The sequence below is a fragment of the Oncorhynchus clarkii genome, chromosome 31 (genome assembly GCF_045791955.1).
Source record: "Oncorhynchus clarkii lewisi isolate Uvic-CL-2024 chromosome 31, UVic_Ocla_1.0, whole genome shotgun sequence".
Taxonomy (NCBI): domain Eukaryota; kingdom Metazoa; phylum Chordata; class Actinopteri; order Salmoniformes; family Salmonidae; genus Oncorhynchus; species Oncorhynchus clarkii.
The window spans coordinates 3,459,162-3,483,161 of NC_092177.1; the positions used below are offsets into that span (position 1 = coordinate 3,459,162).

Consider the following 24,000-nt stretch of genomic DNA (forward strand, 5'->3'; position numbering starts at 1 on the left):
CCTCCACCTCATCCACCTCCTCCACCTCACCCACCTCCTCCACCTCTGCCACCTCCTCCACACCTCCTCCACCTCTTCCTCCACCTCCTCCTCCTCATCCACCTCCTCCATGTCCTCCACCTCCTCCACCTCCCCCATCTCCTCCACCCCCTGCCACCTCCTTCACCTCCTCCATCTCCTCCATTTCATCCACCTCCTCATCTCCTCCACCTCATCCATCTCCTCCACCTCTTCCATCTCCTCCATCTCCTCTACCACCTCCTCCATCTCCTCCACCTCCTGCCACCTCTTCCACCTCCTCCACCTCCTCCACCTACTCCAGCATCTCCTCCACCTCCTCCATCTCCTCCACCTCCTCCAGCTCTTCCACCTCCTCCACCTCTGCCACCTCCTCCATCTCCTCCACTTCCTCCACCTCCTCCAACTCTTCCTCCACCTGATCCACCTCCTCCTCCTCCTCATCCACCTCCTCCATGTCCTCTACCTCCTCCACCTCCTCCATCTCCTCCACCTCCTCCATCTCATCCATCTCCTCCACCTCCTGCCACCTCCTCCACCTCCTCCATCTCCTCCACCTCCTCATCTCCTCCACCTCTTCCATCTCCTCCACCTCTTCCATCTCCTCCACCTCCTCCACCATCTCCTCAATCTCCTAAACCTCCTTCATCTCCTCCACCTCCTGCCACCTCTTCCACCTCCTCATCTCCTGCCACCTCCTCCACCTACTCCAGCATCTCCTCCACCTCCTACATCTCCTCCACCTCCTCCAGCTCTGCCACCTCCTCCATTTCCTCCACCTCCTCCATCTCCTCCATCTCCTCCACCTCCTGCCACCTCCTCCACCTCCTCCATCTCCTCCACCTCCTCATCTCCTCCACCTCTTCCATCTCATCCACCTCCTCCACCATCTCCTCAATCTCCTAAACCTCCTCCATTTCCTCCACCATCTCCTCCACCTTCTCCACCTCCTCCAGCTCTGCCCTAAGCGCTGCAGCTTGTTGTGACTGTCAGGTACACTCAGTCTAGTTGGGAACTGGTCCAGCGTTCTGGTGTTGGGTTGTATTACCTCCATCTCCATGGATACATCATGTAAAGCTCATATTAGTAATCTGTGGTGTGATTACTAAGGTTGTGGGCTTGACAACCATTTATGTTTCGGTTGTCAAGGTAACGTTAACCACCTTGGTTAATCTCTTAGTATCCCTTTTCTCACCGTGTTATACCATAATGTTAGTTTTCCTCTGGTCTGCCCTTCAACCCCCTGGCGGTGTCTGTCTCTGGGCCCTGTCACCAACTGCTCTCTCTCGCTCTCCACCTCGGTCTCTCTCGACTCCTCCGTCGTCCGGCCGCACAGGACAGGATGAAATACAAGTCCTATTACAAGGCTGCAGCTAATAATGCTTTATCAATTAGCAGGCGGTTCAAGGCTATTATAATCATCCAGGACTCTCCTCCCCCCTCTCCTCTCCTCTTCTCCACTCCTCCCTCCTATCCTATTCTCTCCTCCCCTCCCCTCCCCTCTCCTCCCCTCCCCTCCACTCTCCTCTCCTATTCTCCCCTCCCGCCCCCTCTCCTCTCCTCCCCTCTCCCTCCCCTCCACTCTCCTCCCCTCCCCTCTCCTCCCCTCCTCCCTCCTATCCTATTCTCCCCTCCCCTCCCCTCTCCTCTCCTATTCTCCCCTCCTGTCCCGTCCCCTCTCCTCTCCTCCCCTGCCCCTCCCCTCCACTCCCCTCCCGTCCCCTCTCCTCTCCTCCCCTCTACTCTCCTCTCCTATTCTCCCCTCCCGTCCCCTCTCCTCTCCTCCCCTCCCCCCCTCCACTCTCCTCTCCTATCCTATTCTCCCCTCCCGTCCCCTCTCCTCTCCTCCCCTCCCCTCCTCCCCTCCCCTCTCCTATCCTATTCTCCCCTCCACTCTCCTCTCCTCTCCTATTCTCCCCTCCCGTCCCCTCTCCTCTCCTCCCCTCCCCCCCTCTACTCTCCTCTCCTATTCTCCCCTCCCGTCCCCTCTCCTCTCCTCCCCTCCCCCCCTCCACTCTCCTCTCCTATCATATTCTCCCCTCCACTCTCCTCTCCTCTCCTATTCTCCCCTCCCGTCCCCTCTCCTCTCCTCCCCTCCCCCCCTCTACTCTCCTCTCCTATTCTCCCCTCCCGTCCCCTCTCCTCTCCTCCCCTCCCCCCCTCCACTCTCCTCTCCTATCCTATTCTCCCCTCCCCTCTCCTCCCCTCTCCTGCTTCTCCTATTCCCTGCTGTTCATTAGAGCTCAGGGTTCTCAGGAATTTGAAGATAGCAGCGTATCAGCTTCGGCTTAAATTGTGTGCTGGACTGTTCTCCGATAGGCTGATAGCCCATTAAAGATCATGTTTAATTACTGCTCTGTTCAGCCACCCCATCCATTAGAAACTGAGGACTGTTAAATGTACTCCTAAATGTCCCTGCATTTTAGTAAGTAAAAATAGAAGACAGTTCAGTTTGCACAATTGTTCAACAACAAAATATCTAATTAATCCACGTTACAATTTAAAATAGACAGACAGACAGAAATCCAGACACATACTGAAATCTCGACATAGGACAGAATCCAGGCAGGACAGAATCCAGACAGGACAGAATCCCGACAGGACAGAATCCAGACACAGGACAGAATCCAGACAGGACAGAATCCCGACAGGACAGAATCCAGACAGGACAGAATCCAGACAGGACAGAATCCAGAAAGGACAGAATCCAGACAGGACAGAATCCAGACAGGACAGAATTCCAACACAGGACAGAATCCAGACAGGACAGAATCCAGACAGGACAGAATCCCGACACAGGACATAATCCAGACAGGACAGAATCCAGACAGGACAGAATCCAGACAGGACAGAATCCAGACAAGACAGAATCCCAACACAGGACAGAATCCAGACAGGACAGAATCCAGACAGGACAGAATCCAGACAGGACAGAATCCAGACAGGACAGGTCTATGTTTAATCCCTCCTCTATTCCTATAATTAATCCTGCTGTATGTATTAAATAAATAAGATCTGCTTTCTCTAAACCCAGCTTCTCTTTCCCTCAGATAAAAAAAAACATGAATTACAAAATCGCATTAAAAACCACTCGGTCAATCAGGAAATACATATTTTATAAAGATGAAAACCTATAGTGGTTGATTCACTAATGGCACCCTATTCCCTATGAAGTGCACTACTTTTGCCCAGAGCCCTATCTATAAAGGCAATAGGGTTCTATTTGGGACTTTGGCCAGTGACACCGTAATAACACAAGATTATTTAGATGTTTCAGGAAGTAATAGCTAGATGGTTTAAAAGATTTTTGAGCAGCATAACGTACGGTATTGATGGAGGCCAGACAGAGGGATCACCGTGACGATAAAGCCGGCAGGTTGTAAGAGGAAGGAAGGTCATATTCTCCCAAGTGGTGTCCCAAACGGGTCCCAATTTCCTTGTGAACTCCTTTTGACCAAGGCCCCCCCCATAGACACTAGGTAAGGTATAGGGTGTCGTTTGGGATGCAGATTTGTAGAGGACAGGACACGTTAGGAGTGGTACGGTATTAAATAGGGTATTAAAATATATCATACGACGAGACCATCATTTACAACTGGAAAAAAACTCAGGCAGGAGGGACAGGGCATTCAGAAAGCATTCAGACCCCTTGACTTTTTCCACGTTGCTACATTACAGACTTATTCTAAAATATATTAAATCTGGGTGTTTTCGCTCATTAATCTACACACAATACCCCATAATGACAAAGCAAAAACAGGTTTATAGGCATTTTTGCAAATGTATTAAAAAATATATATATATATATATATATAACATTTACATAGGTATTCAGACCCTTTACTCAGTACTTTGTACTGAGTACTCTTCGCCCCTGTCTGAATTCTTGAGCACTCTGGTGCAGGTTTTCATCAAGGATCTCACTGTACTTTGCTCCGTTCATCTTTCCCTCGATCCTGACTAGTCTCACAGACCCTGCCACTAAAAAACATCCCCACAGCATGATGCTGCCACCACCATGCTTCACCGTAGGGATGGTGCCAGGTTTCCTCCAGAAGTGACGCTTGGCATTCAGGCCAAATGGTACAATTTTGGTTTCATCAGACCAGAAAATATTGTTTCTCATGGTCTGCGAAGTCTTTAGGTGCCTTTTGGCAAACTCCAAGCAGGCTGTCATGTGCCTTTTACTGAGAAGTGACTTCTGTCTGGCCACTCTACCATAAAAGCCTGATTGGTGGAGTGCTGGTTGTCCTTCTGGAAGGTTCTCCCATCTCCACAAAGGAACTCTGGAGCTCTGTCAGAGTGACCATCCGGTTCTTGGTCACCTCCCTGACCAAGGCCCTTCTCCTCCGATTGCTCAGTTTGGCCAGGCGCCCAGCTCTAGGAACAGACTTGACTTGACTTCTTCCCGAGTGGCGCAGCGATTTAAGGCACTGCATCTTAGTGCTAAACACGTCACTACAGACCCTTGTTCGATTCCAGGCTGTAACACAACCGGCCGTGATTGTGAGTCCCATAGTGCGGCGCACAATTGTCCCAGTCTCGTCCAGGTTTGGGTTTGGCCGGGGTAGGCCTTCATTGTAAATAAGAATTTTGTTCTTAACTGACTTGCCTAGTTAAATAAAAACAAAAGATGGCCATGGTGTTTTTGGGGACATTCAATGCTGCAGACATTTTTTGATACCCTTCCCCAGATCCTGGCCTCGACACAATCCTGTCTTGGAGCTCTACAGACAATTCCTTCGACCTTATGTCTTGGTTATTGCTCTGACATTCACTGTCAAATGTGGGACCTTATATAGAGAGTGTGTGCCTTTCCAAATCATGTCCAATCAATTTAATTTACCACAGGTGGACTCCAATCCAGTTGTAGAACCATCTCAAGGATGATCAATGGGAACAGGATGCACCTGAGCTCAATTTTGAGTCTCATAGCAAAAGATCTGAATTCTTATCTAAATAAGGTATTTCAGTTTTTTATTTTTAATAAATTAGAAAACACTTCTAAAAACCTGTTTTTGCTTTGTCACTATGTGGATTGATGAGGATATATAAGGCTGTAATGTAACAAAATGTGGAAAGAGTCAATGGGTCGCAATACTTTCCAAATTCACTGTTTATGAGTCTTGTAACTATATAACTCAGACAGGAGGTATATGAGTCTTGTAACTATATAAATCAGTCAGGAGGTTTATGAGTCTTGTAACTACATAACTCAGACAGGAGGTATATGAGTCTTGTAACTATATAACTCAGACAGGAGGTATATGAGTCTTGTAACTATATAACTCAGACAGGAGGTATATGAGTCTTGTAACTATATAAATCAGGCAGGAGGTTTACGAGTCTGGTAACTACCATTCACTCATGGCGAGTGAATCTGTATTTCTTAGTCACATTATTCAGTGTTTTCGTCAGTGCTGTTTATCTCCAGGTCATGGCATCTACCTGTTGTACTAGCCAGACTACTGTGCTGTATATAACCATCTATCTCTTTTACACTAGATAGACGGCAGTAGAGTGTCGTGTGAAAGGGCACCATATCTCCTCATTTTTCCCATGCAGTGTTTTCATCATATCAGTCCAGCTGTACGCAATCATTTCAATCAGCAGCAGCAGAAGAAAATCACAATAATAATCAATCATTTTCATGAAGATGACAATCATCCGTGTGCGTTGAGACAGGAAGACATGAAGACGACAATCATCCGTGTGCGTTGAGACAGGAAGACAGGAATGAGGAACGCGTGTATTTTCCCACTTGAGAGACCCGGCGTTGTCACGGCGTTGCCAAGGGTGACGGAGACGGCAGCTTTCGGGACCACATTAAGCGTCAACCCCATCAGATGAAACACAATCAAATAAATCCCATCCTGTTTCTGTCTGTATAAGAAATCGTCTACTCACACTGCCAATCTCCTGTCTCTACAAAATGAATCTGATGAGAGATGGAGAGAGAAAGAGAGAGAGAGAGAGAGAGAGAGAGAGAGAGAGAGAGAGAGAGAGATCCTTTTTTTAAATCTCTATTTTAACAAGGAAGACAGAGACCTAGTTATTTCAAAGAGATCACCCGCTGAAATAAAATTGTGATTAAATGCATCAGTGATGGCATTTGTTTACGCAATGAGGCCGGTGTCTGGATTAATTTGTTGTGGCAGAGAGGAAGAATTAGAACCCTTCAGGGATTTGACAGTTTTCCAGGATTTTGTGTGGGTTCCCGTTACAATCCCGAAAGAACGATGACATAATAATCAAATCAAATCAAATTGTGTTTTTCACACCGAATACAAGAGTTGTTGACCAGTGAAATGCTTCCTTCTTTAAGCCCTTAACCAACAATGCAGTTTTAAGAAAATACCCCCAAAAAAGTAAGAGATAAGAATAACAAATAATTAAAGAGCAGCAGTAAATAACAATAGTGTTATATATATACAGGGGGTACCGGTACAGAGTTAATGTGGAGGCTATATACGGGGGGTACTGGTACAGAGTTAATGTGGAGGCTATATACAGGGGGTACCGGTACAGAGTTAATGTGGAGGCTATATACATGGGGTACTGGTACAGAGTCAATGTGGAGGCTATATACAGGGGGTACCGGGACAGAGTCAATGTGGAGACTATATACAGGGGGTAGCGGTACAGAGTCAATGTGGAGGCTATATACAGGGGGTACCGGGACAGAGTCAATGTGGAGGCTATATACAGGGGGTACTGGTACAGAGTCAATGTGGAGGCTATATACATGGGGTACTGGTACAGAGTCAATGTGGAGGCTATATACAGGGGGTACTGGTACAGAGTCAATGTGGAGGCTATATACAGGGGGTACAGGGCCAGAGTCAATGTGGAGGCTATATACAGGGGGTACCGGTACAGAGTCAATGTGGAGGCCATATACAGGGGGTACCGGTACAGAGTCAATGTGGAGGCTATATACAGGGGGTACCGGTACAGAGTCAATGTGGAGGCTATATAAGGGGGTACCAGTACAGAGTCAATGTGGAGGCTATATACAGGGGGTACCGGTACAGAGTCAATGTGGAGGCTATATAGAGGGTGTACCGGTACAGAGTCAATGTGGAGGCTATATACAGGGAGTACCGGTACAGTGTCAATGTGGAGGCTATATACAGGGGGTACCGGTACAGAGTCAATGTGGAGGCTATATACAGGGGTTACCGGGACAGAGTCAATGGGTTCGGGCACCAGTTAGTCGAGGTAATTGAGGTAATATGTACATGTAGGTAGAGTTAAAGTGATTATGCATAGATAATAAACCACGAGTAGCAGCAGTGTAAAAGAGGGGTCTGGGTAGCCATTTGGTAAGCTGTTCAGGAGTCTTATGGCTTGGAGGTAGAAGCTGTTAAGAATCCTTTTGGACTTAGACTTTGCGCTCCGGTACCACTTGCCGTGTGCATGCTCGGAGTACACGTCCTGGTAATCCGTCTGGCCCTGCGTTCCTTGTGGATGTTGACCTGTTTAAAGATCAAATCGACTACAGAGAGCGTGATCACACAGTGGTCCGGAACAGCTGATGCTCTCATGCATGCCTCAGTGTTGCTTGCCTCGAAGCGAGCATAGAAGTAATTTAGCTCGTCTGGTAGGCTCGGGACACTAGACAGCTCGTGGCTGTGCTTCTGTAATTGTTTGCAAGCCATGCCAGATCCGATGAGCGTTGGACGTAGTACGATTCAATCTTAGTCCTGTATTGACGGTTCGTCTGAGGCATAGCGGAATATCTCATAAGCTTCCGTGTTAGAGTCCTGCTCCTTGAAAGCAGCAGCTCTACCCTTTAGCTCAGTGGGAATGTTGCCTGAAATCCATGGCTTCTGGTTGGGATATGTACGTACGGTCACTGTTGGGAAGACGTCATCAATGCACTTATTGATAAAGCCAGTGACTGATGTGATGTACTCCTCAATGCCATCGGAAGAATCAAGGGACATATTCCAGTCTGTGCAAGCAAAACAGTCTAGTTTAGCATCTGACCACTTTCCAATTGACTGAGTCACTGGTGCTTCCTGCTTTAATTTTTGCCTGTAAGCAGGAATCAGGAGGATAGAATTATGGTCAGATTTGCCAAATGGAGGGCGGGGGAGATCTTTGTATGTGTCTCTGTGTGTGGAGGAAAGGTGGTCTAGAATTGTTTTCCTTCTGGTTGCACATGTAACCTCCTGGTAGGAAATAGGTTAAGTTTCCCTGCATTAACGTCCCCGGCCACTAGGAGCGCTGCCTCTGGATGAGCGTTTTCCTGTTTGCTTATGGCCCTATACAGCTCATTATATACAGCTGGTCGAGTGCTGTCTTAGTGCCAGCATCGGCTTATGGTGGTAAATAGACAGCTACAAAGAATATAGGTGAAAACTCTCTTGGTAAATAGTGTGGTCTACAGCTTATCATGAGATACTCTACCTCAGGCGAGCAAAACCTTGAGACTTTGTCACACCCTGATCTGTTTCACTTGTCTTTGTGCTTGTCTCCACCCCCCCCCCCCCCCAGATGTCACCCATTTGTCCCCATTATCCTCTGCATACCTGTGTTCTCTGTTTGTCTGTTGCCAGTTCTTTTTTCTTTCGTGAAACCTTCCAGCATTTGTTCCCCGGCTCCTGTCTGTTTCTTGCTCCTGTTTTCTAGTCCTCCGTGGTTTTGACCGTTCTGTCTGCCCTGACCCTGACCCTGAGCCTGCCTGCCCTGACCCTGAGCCTGTCTGTCCTGACCCTGAGCCTACAACTACACCTGTTGTATTCAGCATTTTACTGTAAAGGTTCTACACCTGTTGTATTCAGCATTTCACTGTAAAGGTTCTACACCTGTTGTATTCAGCATTTCACTGTAAAGGTTCTACACCTGTTGTATTCAGCATTTCACTGTAAAGGTTCTACACCTGTTGTATTCAGCATTTCACTGTAAAGGTTCTACACCTGTTGTATTCAGCATTTCACTGTAAAGGTTCTACACCTGTTGTATTCAGCATTTCACTGTAAAGGTTCTACACCTGTTGTAGTCAGCATTTCACTGTAAAGGTTCTACACATGTTGTATTCAGCATTTCACTGTAAAGGTTCTACACCTGTTGTATTCAGCATTTCACTGTAAAGGTTCTACACCTGTTGTAGTCAGCATTTCACTGTAAAGGTTCTACACCTGTTGTATTCAGCATTTCACTGTAAAGGTTCTACACCTGTTGTAGTCAGCATTTCACTGTAAAGGTTCTACACCTGTTGTAGTCAGCATTTCACTGTAAAGGTTCTACACCTGTTGTAGTCAGCATTTCACTGTAAAGGTTCTACACCTGTTGTAGTCAGCATTTCACTGTAAAGGTTCTACACATGTTGTATTCGGGGGCATGTGACAAAATACAATTTGATTTGATTTGATTTGTTAAGCCATGAACAGGAGATATAATAACAGTAATATTGAACCAGGAAGTGAAACCGCTGTTATCATGGTGTTGTCGCATTCTTCAAAGGCTTTTGTCCTCACACACACACACACACACACGGACACGGACACGCACAAGCACACACACACACACACACACACACACACACACACACACACACACACACACACACACGGACAAACACACGGACACACACACGCACACGGACACACACACACACACGCGGACACACACGGACACACACACACATATGCTGTAGCCCTAACAGTGGTTTACTGTTGAAAAGGCATTATACTTGTCACTCAAACAGCACCCATGTTCCAGCTGGAAGTCGGAACGGCTGAGTCCCAATAAACACCCTATCCGTACTACACTACTTTAGGCCAGGGCCCATAGGGTAGAGCACTATGTAAGGACATAGGGTGCCGTTCAGGATGCAGCCTGTCTGTCCTCTGATTGGTTGTATTTATTTACCTTCCTCTATGGTTGAATCCTCGCAAGGAGAGAGATTGATTATCAATACGATCTGTCTATGCTTGACTTGTAGGAGTGTTTGTGTGTGTGTGTGTGTGTGTGTGTGTGTGTGTGGGTGTGGGTGTGTGTGTGTGTGTGTGTGTGTGTGTGTGTGTGTGTGTGTGTGTGTGTGTGTGTGGGTGTGTGTGTGTGTGTGTGTGTGTGTGTGTGTGTGTGTGTGTGTGTGTGTGTGTGTGTGTGTGGGTGGGTGTGGGTGTGTATGCTTGGTGATATTTACCCTTCTAAATGAACTAAATTGATGATTATATGGAATGATCTCCTTCTCTGTCCCACGATCCTTGGTTCTAGTGAGCTTTAAGATGTGAAATACCTGCTCGGAGGCAGGTAGAGGTATTTCACGTCTAATAACATTACGGTCCTGGATTAGGGAGAGAGATGGGGGAAAATGAGAGAGAGAGAGATAAATGACGCTCTCAGCACACAGGGGGACAATCACCTACCTGAAGGTAACAGCATTACCTCCCCCACAAGTCCCCCTAGACACAACTACGACAACATAACCAACGAAAACGGGTCACAGCTCCTGCAGCTCTGTTGGATGCTGGGTGTATTTATTGTTTATGATAGGCTTCGGTGGGGACTCCTATAATAGGTACACTTATAGCTCATCTCTAGGCAGTAGTACTATAGACTACTTTATCACTGACCTCAACTCAGAGTTTCTTCATGGTCAGTCTACTGATACACCTATCAGATCACAGTAAAATCACAGTCTACTTGAACAGAGAAATACTCAAACATCAAAGCCAAATAACTGAATAATAACACACTAAACAAACAGCAAAACAAATAATTTTCTATCGGAAGACGGAAATGTATGGATAAACCACTTATCATTTTGTCTCTGTAACAAAGAACAAACAGCAAAAATATATAAAATTCTTAGAATCAACTATTAAAGACCACCAGAACCCACTGGATTCTCCAATTACATTGAATGAATTACAGGACAAAATAAGAACCCTCCAACCCCAAAAAATCCTGTGGAGTTGAATGAAATGAAATGATAACATATACAGACCACCAATTTGAAATTGGCTATACTAAAACTCTTTAATATCATCCTCAGCTCTGGGATTTTCCACAATATTTGGAACAAAGGACTTATCACCCTAATACACAAAAGTGGGGACAAATTTCACCTCAATAACCACAGTGGGATATGCATCAACAGCAACCGTGGGAAAATTCTCTGCATTATCTTTAACAGCAGACTCGTACATTTCCTCTGTGAAAACAATGTACTGAGCAAATGTCAAATTGGCTTTTTAACAAATTAACGTATGACAGACCACATATTCACCCTGCACACCCTAATTGACAACCAAGCAAACCAAAACAAAGGCAAAGTCTTCTCATGCTTTGTTGATTATTTAAAAGGCTTCCACTCAATTTGGCATGAGAATCTGCTATGCAAATTGATGGAAAGTGGTGTTGGGGAAAAAACATACGACATATAAAATCCATGTACACAAACAACAACTGCACGGTTAAAACTGGCAAAAAACACACAAATTTCTTCCCACAGGGCCGTGGGGTGAGACAGGGATGCAGCTTAAGCCCCACCCTCTTCAACATATATATCAACAAATTGGAGAGGGCTCTAGAACAGTCTTACTAGCACCTTACTAGAATCTGACGTCAAATGTTTACTGTTTGCTGATGATCTGGTGCTTCTGTCACCAACCAAGGAGGGCCTACAGCAGCACCTAGATCTTCTGCACAGATTCTGTCAGACCTGGGCCCTGACAGTAAATCTCAGTAAGACCAAAATTATGGTGCTCCAATAAAGGTCCAGTCACCAGGACCACAAATACAAATTCCATCTAGACATCGTTGCCCTAGAGCACACAAACAACTATACATACCTTGGCCTGAACATAAGCGCCACAGGTAACTTCCACAAAGCTGTGAACGAAAAAACACAAAATAATGCATGCAGAGCAGAATTGCGCAAATACCCGCTATTTATCAAAATCCAGAAAATAAATTAAATTCTACAACCACCAGAATGTGTCACACCCTGGCCATAGAGAGGTTTGTGACACGGCCAGGGTGTGACAAGGGTGGGCATTCTAGTTTCTTTATATCTATGTTGGTGTGGTTCCCAATCAGAGGCCGCTGTCTACCGTTGTCTCTGATTGGGGATCATATATAAGTTGTCCTTTTTTGTTTGGGTTTTGTGGGTAGTTGTTTTCTGTTTAGTGTCTGCACCTGACAGGACTGTTTCGGTTTTCCCTCTTTGTTATTTTGTTCGAGTGTTTTGAGTATTAAATTTATCATGAACACTTACCTGCGTTTTGGTCCACTCCTTCATACGTTACAGGAAGTGAGTCCCCATTGGTCCAGGACAGCGACACAATTAGACCCAACCAAATCATGAGAAAACAAAACGATAATTACTTGACACATTGGAAAGAATTAACAAAAAAACAGAGCAAACTAGAATGCTATTTGGCCCCAAACAGAGATTACACAGTGGCAGAATACCTGACCACTGTTACTGACCCAAACTTAAGGAAAGCTTTGACTATGTACAGACTCAGTGAGCATAGCCTTGCTATTGAGAAAAGCCACCGTAGGCAGACATGGCTCTCAAGAGAAGACAGGCTATGTGCACACTGCCCACAAAATGAGGTGGAAACTGAGCTGCACTTCCTAACCTCCTGCCAAATGTATGACCATATTAGAGAGACATATTTCTCTCAGATTACACAGAACCACAAAGAATTAAAAACGAAACCCAATCTTGATAAACTCCCATATCTACTGGGTGAAATACCACAGTGTTACATCACAGCAGCAAGATGTGTGACCTGATGCCACAAGAAAAGGGCAACCAGTGAAGAACAAACACCATTGTAAATACAACCCATATTTATGTTGATTTATTTTACCTTTTGTACTTTAACCATTTGCACATCGTTACAACACTGTATATATACATAATATGACATTTGTAATGTCTTTATTCTTTTGGAATTTCTGTCAGTGTAACGTTTATTGTTCATTTTTATTGGTTATTTTATTGTTTATATGCCAATAAAGCCCCTTAAATTGATTATAAAAATTGAGAGAGAGAGAAACCATCATCAGTATTTTCATCCCGTTTGTCCTCTTCTCGTCAAAATACAGTCTTCTTCTTCTCTGATGTCTTTCTCAACATCGGCTGTTCTGTTCTGACTGGATTTATAATAGTGGATCTGGGCAGGGAGGCAGGGAGGCAGTGAGGCAGGGGGGAGGGACATGACAGTTAAATAATCCACAGAGGGTTTTGATTGGCAGAGCAGCTGCCTATCTAAACAGGAGCTCAGTGGTTTGACAGGTACTGCTTTGTGTGTCTGGCCCCAAGGAACATCTCACCAGATGCATTTTCACAGTCAGTGTGCTCAAACAAGTATCAAATCACAGTCCTCCTACAGTAACTAGCAGTCAACCAGGAGAGGAGAACTGGGTTGGGGTGTGTTGTGTTGGGAAGGTGGATAAGGTATTGTTCCTGAGAGATAGAGAGAGAGAGAGAGAGAGAGAGAGAGAGAGAGAGAGAGAGAGAGAGAGAGAGAGAGAGAGAAAAGCCCCCTGGTGTCAATTCTGGTGGGATAACTGTGTGTGTCACAGCTGTGTGTAAGTTGACTATGCAAGCAATTTGTTACAATTTGGGGTTTTCAACACTTTAATGTTTCTTATAAAAATAAGTGATTCAGTCAGTCAGTCAGGCCAGTAATTTAGTCTCCTCAACATGTTCAACAGCCACACCATTCATTACCAGATTCAGGTCTAGAATTTAAGGAATTATTTGTACCAAATACAATCGGAAGTTTACATTCACCATTCACATATCTGTTATCTGATATCTGATATCTGTTATAGGTTATCTGATATCTGTTATCTGATATCTGTTATATGTTATCTGATATCTGTTATCTGATATCTGTTATATGTTATCTGATATCTGTTATCTGATATCTGTTATATGTTATCTGATATCTGTTATCTGATATCTGTTATATGTTATCTGATATCTGTTATATGTTATCTGATATCTGTTATATGTTATATGTTATCTGTTATATGTTATATGTTATCTGTTATATGTTATCTGTTATCTGTTATCTGTTATCTGTTATCTGATATCTGATATATGATATCTGTTATGTGTTATGTGTTATCTGTTATCTGTTATCTGATATGTGTTATCTGTTATCTGATATGTGTTAACTGATATATGTGATCTGTTATCTGATATCTGATACAGTTGAAGTCAGAAGTGTGCATACAACTTAGCCAAATACATTTAAATACATTTTTTTCACAATTCCTGACATTTAATCCTAGTAAAAACACCCTGTCTTGTGCAGATGAACGTGGTACCTTCAGGCGTTTGGAATTTGCTCCCAATGATGAACCAGACTTGTGGAGGTCTACAATCTTTTTTCTAAGGTCTGATTTCTTTTGATTTTACCCTGATGTCAAGCAAAGAGGCACTGAGTTTGAAGGTAGGCCTTGAAATACATCCACAGGTAAACCTCCAATTGACTCAAATGATGTAATTTGTCATAATTTGACCTACTGAAATCGTGATACAGTGAATTATAAGTGAAATAATCTGTCTGTAAACAATTGTTGGAAAAATTATGTGTCCCGCACAAAGTAGATGTCCTAACCGACTTGCCAAAACTATAATTTGTTAACAATACATTTGTGGAGTGTTTGAAAAACGAGTTATAATGACTACCAAGCTAAGTGTATGTAAACTTCTGACTTTAACTGTAACTATGTATAAACAGGGTACAGTGGTGGTCAGTGCCGTTTACAACAATAAAACATGTTTAATAAGCACGGCCTTTCTGTTACAGCATATTGGATGACTCTCATTCATTACTCCATTCACCCAGTTCAATTTAACATTGATACGTTTAGGTTACTGCATGATACTCACATTTTCCCTTTACCCAGCATGACGTTGCTACAACCTAGCCTATGAATGAACGTTCACAATGTACTGTAGGTGCACACAGGTCAAGAGACTTTTGAGTAATCAAGGTGACAGACAGTGACACATTCAATATCACCTTGCACAGTCTTGCCTGCATCTAGAGTGTAATCATTAGTCCAACAGTTGCAAACAAGAGTTTCTATCTAGTTTCCATCTAGCTTGGGCTCCCAAGTGGCATATCTCAGTGCTAGAGGCGTCACTGCAGACCCTGGTTCGATTCCAGGCTGCATCACAATCGGCTGTGATTGGGAGTCCCATAGGGCGCCGCACAATTGGCCCAGTGTTGCCCGAGTTTAGGGTTTGGCCGGTTTAGGCCATCATTGTAAATAAGAACTTGTTCTTAAATTGACATGTTAAATTTAAAAAGAATATGAAAAGGGAAGGAATAAAATAAAATAAAAAATGTGTTAACCCGTAACAATATTGAAGCACATCGGTGTAAAGCTTTTGTTGGATAGAGGAGAGGAGGACGAGAGTCACGATCGTCATAATGATTGTCGCAGCGTGCGTAGAGTTCCATATATTTTACTTAATAGAAACTCACCAAACAAAACAAACAAGCACAAACGAAACGTACCACAAAGCACAATGCACATTGAGGAAAATGGCCACCTAAATATGATCCCCAATCAGAGACAACGATAAACATCTGTCTCTGATTGGGAACCATACCAGATCAACATAAACCATTAATCACCTAGATGACCCACCCTAGTCACTATCACGCCCCGAACCAACATAGAGAAATTAACAGCTCTCCGTGGTCAGGACGTGACAGTACCCCCCCCTCCCATCGCAAAACCTGACTCAATAGGGGAGGGTCCGGGTGGGCATCTACCGTCGGGGGTGGCTCTGGGGCGGGGCGAAGTACCCACTCCGCTCGCAGATACGATGTCTTCCTCCATGGCGGCTCTTGTGCAAGGATCATCGCCGGAAGCTCCGTACCGTGGATCGTTTCTGGAGGAACCGGACCGTAGACCGTCTCAGGAGGTTCCGGACTGTGGACCGTCGTTCGAGGTTCCGGACTGTGGACCGTCATTGGAGGTTCCAGACCGTAGACCGTCTCGGGAGGTTCCGGACTGTGGGCCGTCGCCGGAAGCTCTCGACTGGAAACTGTCGCCAGAAGCTCTGGACTGGGGATCGCACTGGAGGCCTGATGCGTGGGACCGGTACAGGTGGCACCGGCTGTTGACACGCATCTCAGGGAGAGTGCAAGGAGCAGGCACAGGACGTACCGGGCTGTGGAGACGTACTGAAGATCTGGTGCGTATAGCCGGCTTCAATTGTTCCGGAACTTTAACCCACTTCTCAGGACGAGTACGGGGAGCTGACTCAGGTGGCACCAAACTGACAACACGTTCCTTTATTCCAAAACCTCCACCAACTCAACAACTCTCCCATTTCTCTCTACTCCAAATACTCCTTCTCCCAGACTGGCTCTGGTTCACACCTCGGCCCTGCCGACTACTCCCCCCAAAAATATTGGGGTTTCTGTGGCCTACCTCCCCGACATCGTCTCTGTCCCTCCTTCTCTGCTTCCGCCTGCTTCCAAGGCAGAATAGTGTCAAAATAGTGTCTGTGAGTATAACGGAACTGATATTGCAGGCGAAAACCTGAAGAAAATCAAACCAGGAAGTGTTCTCTATTTTGAAACCCCTGTCTTTCTATGCATCCCTATTGCCCGTTGAAAGGGATATCAACCATATTTTTACAGTTTTGGAAACTATAGAGTGTTTTCTATCCTAAGCTGTCAATTATATGCATATTCTAGCATCTGGTCCTAAGAAATAGGCAGTTTACTTTGGGAACGTTATTTTTCCAAAAATAAAAATAGTGCCCCCTAGCTTCAAGAGGTTTTAACAACAAGCTAAACTGTGTTTTGCTATATTGCACTTGTGATTTCATGAAGATGACATATTTTTATTCATTTAATTTGAATTTGGCGCTCTGCAATTCAGCGGTGGTTGACGAAAATGATGGGTGCATCAAGAAGTTAGCTCAGTGCGGATGTTGCCTGTAATTCCTGGCTTCCGGTTGGGATATGTACGTACTGTTACTGTAGGATGAGAGAAAGAGAGATTTGGAGAGCTAGATAGAGATAGAGAGAGATGGAGACAAAAGAGAGACAGAAAGACAGAGACACAGAGAGAAAAACAAACATGCATGGAGACACAGAGAGACAGAGACACAAAAAGACAGACAGAGAGACATAGACACAGAGAGACAGACACAGAGAGACAGAGACATAGAGACAGAGACACAGAGAGACATAGACAGAGACAGAGACAGAAACAGAGATAGGCACACAGAAAGACAGATATACAGCAACAGAGAGACATGCAGACAGACAGATAGACAGAAAGACAGGGAGACAGGAAGACATAGGCACAGAGACACGAAGAGACAGAGACACAAAGGGACAAAGAGAAAAATACAGACACAGATAGACAGAGAGACAGACACAGGGATACAGGGAGAAAGACACAGGGAGAAAGAGAGACAGACACAGGGATACAGGGAGTAAGACACAGGGAGACAGATAGACAGAGAGACAGATACAGGGAGAAAGAGAGAGACACAGGGATACAGGGAGAAAGACACAGGGAGACAGAGACACAAAGAGACAGACAGACAGCGACACACATAGATACAGAGAGACAGCGACAGATAGACAGGGAGACAGAGAGACCGACATAGAGAGACACTGAGACAGAGAGATGGACAGAGAGACAGTGAGACAGAGAGACAGACACAGGGAGCCAGAGAGACAGAGAGACAGACAGCAAAAGAGAGATGGAAAAAGAGAGATGGGAAAGGCACAGAAAGAGAGAGTGGTAGTATGGAGGGATGGACACCTCTCAACTCCAACTCCAGCTACAACTCCAACTCCCACTCCAGCTCCAGCTCCAACTCCAACTCCAGCTCCAACTCCAGCTACAACTCCAACTCCAACTCCAGCTCCAATTCCAACTCCAGCTCCAACTCCAGTGTAAAAGGTGAAAGGAGGACCAGAACATAAACAGGTCTAATGTTTTAATTCCCTCCTCCTCCATTAAAACCCAAAATGCATCTTGTTTCTACATTATTATTCGGTTGGCAGATGGTCTTATCCTGAGAGACGCAGCGTTACAACAAGACCGTATGAACACGGAAGGAGGAGCAGCAGTTAAAAGACATCGTTTTACATTAAATAAATTACATTTGTTTGTCATTCATTAGACCTAACAGGTGTAAGATCAATCTTTTCTGTGTCAAAATCAAGATATTCTGAGTCAAAATCAAGATATCATAAGTCAAAATCAAGATATTATGTGTCAAAATCAAGATATTCTGAGTCAAAATCAAGATATTATTTGTCAAAATCAAGATATTCTGTGTCAAAATCAAGATATTATTTGTCAAAATCCAGATATTATGTGTCAAAATCAAGATATTATGTGTCAAAATCCAGATATTATGTGTCAAAATCAAGATATTATGTGTCAAAATCAAGATATTATGTGTCAAAATCAAGATATTATGTGTCAAAATCAAGATATTATGTGTCAAAATCAAGATATTCTGAGTCAAAATCATGATATTATGTGTCAAAATCAAGATATTATGTGTCAAAATCCAGATATTATGTGTCAAAATCAAGATATTATGTGTCAAAATCAAGATATTCTGAGTCAAAATCAAGATATTATGTGTCAAAATCAAGATATTCTGTGTCAAAATCAAGATATTATTTGTCAAAATCAAGATATTATGTGTCAAAATCAAGATATTATTTGTCAAAATCAAGATATTCTGAGTCAAAATCAAGATATTATGTGTCAAAATCAAGATATTATGTGTCAAAATCATGATATTCTGAGTCAAAATCATGATATTCTGAGTCAAGATCAAGATAATTTGAGTTTCAGATATGTCTGCTATAGTATGCAGGTGCGCTATGGACATATGTATGTAGCTCCATCCTCATGTATGACGCCATCATGGTAATTGGTGTGTGATGAGATTTCAGTATGCAGTGTCTCTATTGAATGTTTACATTTACATTCGCCCACACCCCTCCCTGAGATGACCTTAAACTCCCCTGCCTTCAGACTAAACCCTCTTCAGTCAGATTACCTTTAACTCCCCCTGCCTTCAGACTAAACCCGCTTCAGTCAGATTACCTTAAACTCCCCTGCCTTCAAACTAAACCCTCGTCACCCAGATTACCTTAAACTCCCCTGCCTTCAAACTAAACCCTCGTCACCCAGATTACCTTAAACTCCCCTGCCTTCAGACTAAACCCTCGTCACCCAGATTACCTTAAACTCCCCTGCCTTCAGACTAAACCCTCTTCAGTCAGATTACCTTAAACTCCCCTGCCTTCAAACTAAACCCTCTTCAGTCAGATTACCTTAAACTCCCCTGCCTTCAAACTAAGAGGGAGGGAGGGAGAGCGGTATGGAGGAGGGAGGAGGGAGGGAGAGCGGTATGGAGGAGGGAGAAGGGAGGAGGGAGGGAGAGAGCTATGGAGGAAGGAGGAGGGAGGAGGGAGGGAGAGAGCTATGGAGGAGGGAGGAGGGAGGGAGAGAGCTATGGAGGAGGGAGGAGGGAGAAGGGAGGAGGGAGGGAGAGAGCTATGGAGGAGGGAGGAGGGAGAGAGCTATGGAGGAGGGAGAAGTGAGGAGGGAGGGAGAGAGCTATGGAGGAGGGGGGAGGGAGAGAGCTATGGAGGAGGGAGAAGTGAGGAGGGAGGGAGAGAGCTATGGTGGAGGGGGAAGGAGGGAGAGAGCTAGGGAGGAGGGAGGAGGAGGGAGGGAGAGAGCGATGGAGGAGGGAGAAGGGAGGAGGGGGGAGAGAGCGGTATGGAGGAGGGAGGAGGGAGGGAGAGCGGTATGAAGGAGGGAGAAGAGAGGAGGGAAGGAGAGAACTATGGAGGAGGGGGGAGGGAAGGAGAGAGGTATGGAGGAGAGAGGTATGGAGGAGGGAGGGAGGGAGGGAGGGAGGGAGGGAGGGAGGGTGTGTGTACGTGTGTGTGTGTGTGTGTGTGTGTGTGTGTGTGTGTGTGTGTGTGTGTGTGTGTGTGTGTGTGTGTGTGTGTGTGTGTGTGTGTCATCCCATGCAGGTGTGGGCCCAGGTGTGTTAGACAGATAAAGAGATGGAGGCCATCTGACAGAGGTCCAGTCCCTCTCTACCCTCAGGGAACTGGAAAAACATAACACACACCTTCAGTCTCTGTAACTACAGGCTGTGGGCTTTCCCTGTTCTACCAGTCTGTCAATCACCTGTTCTATCTGTCAATCACCTGTTATATCAGTCTGTCAATCACCTGTTCTATCCGTCTGTCAATCACCTGTTCTATCAGTCTGTCAATCACCTGTTCTATCAGTCTGTCAATCACCTGTTCTATCAGTCTGTCAATCACCTGTTCTATCAGTCTGTCAATCACCTGTTCTATCTGTCAATCACCTGATCTACCAGTCTGTCAATCACCTGTTCTATCAGTCTGTCAGTCACCTGTTATATCAGTCTGTCAATCACCTGTTCTATCAGTCTGTCAATCACCTGTTATATCAGTCTGTCAATCACCTGTTCTATCAGTCTGTCAATCACCTGTTCTATCAGTCTGTCAATCACCTGTTCTATCAGTCTGTCAATCACCTGTTCTATCTGTCAATCACCTGATCTACCAGTCTGTCAATCACCTGTTCTATCAGTCTGTCAATCACCTGTTATATCAGTCTGTCAATCACATGTTCTATCAGTTTGTCAATCACATGTTCTATCCGTCTGTCAATCACCCTATACCTTACATAACAAACACATGCATTCCCATAGGGCCCTGGTCTAAAATAGTGCACTATATAGGGAATAGGGTTCCATAGGTCCCTGGTCTAAAGATGTGCACTATATAGGGAATAGGGTTCAATTTGCGACACTACCCTATGAATAAACTGTGTTTTTAAAAAAGGCAACATTTTACACGGAGAGAACGACATGAAATAATGAAACAATATTTGAGTAGCTACCTACATCTGCCGCTAAGTATCCTTACTGTCTACATTATCATGCATGGGACTCTGCTGCTGAGTAACCTTACTGTCCACATTATCATGCATGGGACTCTCTGCTGAGTAACCTTACCGTCTACATTATCATGCATGGGACTCTCTGCTGATGTGTAACCTTACTGTCTACATTATCATGCATGGGAATCTCTGCTGCTGAGTAACCTTACTGTCTACATGATCATGCATGGGAATCTCTGCTGCTGAGTAACCTTACTGACTACATTATCATGCAATGGGACTCCGCTGCTGAGCAACCTTACTGACTACATTATCATGCAATGGGACTCTGCTGCTGAGTAACCTTACTGACTACATTATCATGGGTGGGTCTGCTGCTGTGTAACTTTACTGACTACATTATCATGGGTGGGTCTGCTGCTGAGTAACCTTACTGACTACATTATCATGGGTGGGTCTGCTGCTGAGTAACCTTACTGACTACATTATCATGGGTGGGTCTGCTGCTGAGTAACCTTACTGACTACATTATCATGGGTGGGTCTGCTGCTGAGTAACCTTACTGACTACATTATCATGGGTGGGTCTGCTGCTGAGTAACCTTACTGACTACATTATCATGGGTGGGTCTGCTGCTGAGTAACCTTACTGACTACATTATCATGGGTGGGTCTGCTGCTGAGTAACATTACTGACTACATTATCATGGGTGGGTCTGCTGCTGAGTAACCTTACTGACTACATTATCATGGGTGGGTCTGCTGCTGAGTAACCTTACTGACTACATTATCATGGGTGGGTCTGACTCTATTGTTTTATTTATCACAGATGATTTAAATACGTCAGGTTGTTCATTTAGAAATCTACTTTAAGAACTTGTGTGAATTAATGAATTATCACATTTCCAACCTGTGAACACCTGTGGTTGGAACACACAATCCCTACCAGGGTTATTTCTGTGTACAGCTGATGCTGTTGTTGATTTGTAAGGTTCTTTTTTTTTTTACTAGGGGTGATAGATCAGCTTTAATGTTACAGATAGATTGTCTCTTCTGTCAATGTAATTGATCACATTTAAACTGAACCAGTCAAAAGTTTGGACTGACCTACTCATTCCAGGGTTTTCCTTTATTTTTGAAAACTATTTTCTACATTGAAGAATAAAAATGAGACATCAAAACTATGAAATAACACATATATCATGTGTATCATGTAGTAACCAGAAAAAGTATTAAACAAATCTAAATATATTTGAGATTCTTCACCCGTTGCCTTGATGACAGCTTTGCACACTCTTGGCGTTCTCTCAACCAGCTTCACGAGGTTGTCACCTGGAATGCATTTCAATGAACAGGTGTGCCTTGTTAAAAGTACATTTCTGGAAAGTATTTTCTTCTTAATGCGTTTGTGCCAGTCAGTTGTGTTGTGACATGTTAGGGGTTGGTGTACAGGGTGGCAGGGTAGCCTTGTGGTTAGAGCATTGGACTAATAACCGAAAGGTTGCAAGTTCAAACCCCTGAGCTGACAAGGTAGGGGTTGGTATACAGCCCTTTCAGCCCATATAATGGCAAGATAAGCAAAGATAAATCATCTTACTTTAACCCTCCTGCTGTGTTCTGGTCGAATTGGACCGATTTACAAGTTGAATGTAGTTCATTTAATCTGATTGTCATAAGGTCACATGACTTTTGTCCACACAGGGCATCTGAACACACAACATACATTTAGATAATTTTCATGACATTTTGGGTGTTTTATTTCACTTTTGTACACCTGTGGTGTTCCCGGTCAAAAATGACCTGTCATTAGAAATGAATGGGTGAGACTGCAATTAGTGAATAAAATTGAGTTCAGGTACATGCCCATTCATCAGACTTCCTCTCCCAGACCCCCACATGCATGTGTGTTTCAGCACACACACGCGCGCACACACCTCACACCCCTTCTTGGCTTCCATGGCAACCCCAACGGGAACCACACCTGTTGACAATCGCAACATTGTTTCAATAATATATCAAACTTTTCTCACAGCTCTGGTATAACAAGCTTTGAGGCCTTGCTCACAATTCATTCTGTTGTAGCACAATGACCAAACGATATACTGTACATGAGGCTCTTGATCCTATCTTTGATCATGACACTGGTGAGGAGGAGAGAGTCCTTGTTAAACTTTGACAAAGTAGTCTGTGATAAATAGCCAATATGTTTCATCTGAGTATTTGTTATAGTCAAAATAATCCATACATTCTGCTTTTTTTTTACTCAAAAATGAGTTGTATGAGCTCAGGTCAATGAGGCCTACACGCCATAAATAGCAAATAGAAGTTCAAAACTTGTAATGTTCACAAGAACTTAAGTTGATAAAAAGATCTAACAAAACATTAGTTGATAATATATGTATTATTATGGATTTATAATCAGCTATAATGGGGTCGGCCATTTTGGACCAGGAACACAGAATGAATTAACATGAAACGAACACAACAGGAGGGTTAAGATATGAAGGTCAGTCAATCCGGAGACTTTCAAGAACTTTGAAAAAAAAAACATCAAGCGCTATGATGAAACTGGCTCTTATGAGGACCGCCGCAGGAAAGGAAAGACCCAGAGTTACCTCTGCTGCAGAGGATAAGTTCATTAGAGGTACCAGCCTCAAGATTGCAGCACAAATAAATGCTTCACAGAATTTGAGTAACAGACATATCTCACCATCAACTTTTCAAAGAAACCACTACTAAAGGACACCGATAATAAGAAGAGTCTTGCTTGGGCCAAGAAACACAAACAATGGACATTACACTGGTGAAAGTCTGTCCTTCAGTCTGATGAGTCCAAATTAGAGAGTTGTGGTTCCAAACGCAGTGTCTTTGTGAGACGCAGAGTAGGTGAACGGATGATCTCTGCATGTGTGGTTCCTACCGTGAAGCATGGAGGAAGAGGTGTGATGGAGTGACGGTGCTTTGCTGGTGACACTGTCAGATATTTATTTAGAATTCAAGGCACACTTAACCAACATGGCTACCACAGCATTCTGCAGCGATA

The 24,000-nt window shown here is 44.3% G+C and overlaps 1 protein-coding gene across 1 annotated transcript in view; it reads left to right on the forward strand.

Annotated features, from left to right (window-relative positions):
• LOC139391058 (netrin receptor UNC5A-like) overlaps nucleotides 1-24,000 on the forward strand; it is a 491,035-nt gene that overhangs the window by 210,000 nt on the left and 257,035 nt on the right. The gene's annotated exons all lie outside the window — the stretch shown is intronic.